The sequence below is a fragment of the Fukomys damarensis genome, unplaced genomic scaffold, assembly GCF_012274545.1.
Source record: "Fukomys damarensis isolate Sample0158 unplaced genomic scaffold, DMR_v1.0_HiC HiC_scaffold_32194, whole genome shotgun sequence".
NCBI lineage: Eukaryota > Metazoa > Chordata > Mammalia > Rodentia > Bathyergidae > Fukomys > Fukomys damarensis.
This window is the reverse complement of record NW_022933106.1, coordinates 1-924: the sequence shown is the minus strand read 5'-3', so window position 1 is coordinate 924 and position 924 is coordinate 1. Positions and strand designations below refer to the sequence as shown.

The following is a 924-nucleotide window of genomic DNA, read 5'->3' as shown; positions in this document are numbered from 1 at the left end:
TACAAGATGGCCAAGCTGCACCCTGAGCCTGGCACCTGGGAAAGCTTCCTGGAGAAGTTCATGCACGGCGAAGGTGGGCCTGACTGTGGGAAGGAAGGGCAGGAGCTTTGAGGTGGTCACCTAAGCTAATTCAACCCCTACGTGGCTGCCTCATCCCCTTCCCCAGTGTCCTACGGGTCTTGGTACCATCACGTACAGGAGGGGTGGGAGCTGAGCTGCACCCACCGTTCACTACCTCTTCTATGAAGACATAAGGAGATGAGAGCCTGTCCCACCCGGGGCCGGAGGGGACCTTGCAGAGGCCCACAGAAACTCTCAGCCCTATCCTCTGTGGCAGACCTAGCAGTCCAGGATGCCCATCCTGCGCTCCTGGCTCGACCACAGGCAGCTCAGAAAGGCTCTGCCTAGGCCCACCCCACCTGCTGGCACAAGCAAGTCCCTGCTCCCATCTCCCCACCCCAGCAATGTGCCAAGCCTGAGTCAGCGACCATCGCAAGCCGGGTACAGAACTGTCCCCGTCCTCTGCCAACATAAGGTCCCCACTAGGCTCAGGGAAGGGTCAAAAGAAGCAGCTGTGAGCTTCACCCCAAGGAATGAGGCCCAGAGCCATGGAGCTGGCGGAGGAGAGGCGCCTCCCTGTGCAGTCACATGGGGATCCTTCTGCTGGCTCCATGAGCAGCCCAAAGCCCACTGGAAGCCGCAGGCCCACAACTGCAACCTTTCTCCAGGACCCCAAAAGGGAGACTGAGAAGATGCTGCAGTTCACGGGGCGCTCCCTGCCTGTGGAGACCGTGGACCTCATCATCCACACATCCTTCGAGGAGATGAGGAAGAACCCCATGGCCAACTACACCACCGCAGGCCCTGCCCACATGGACCACACAGTCTCCTCCTTCACGAGGAGAGGTGGGGCCTGGCCAGGCC

The 924-nt window shown here is 60.6% G+C and overlaps 1 pseudogene; it reads left to right on the top strand.

The window, feature by feature from the left end:
* The first annotated feature begins 3 nt into the window (after positions 1-3).
* Positions 4-906, top strand: LOC104871297 (annotated as a pseudogene).
* Positions 907-924: the final 18 nt, after the last annotated feature.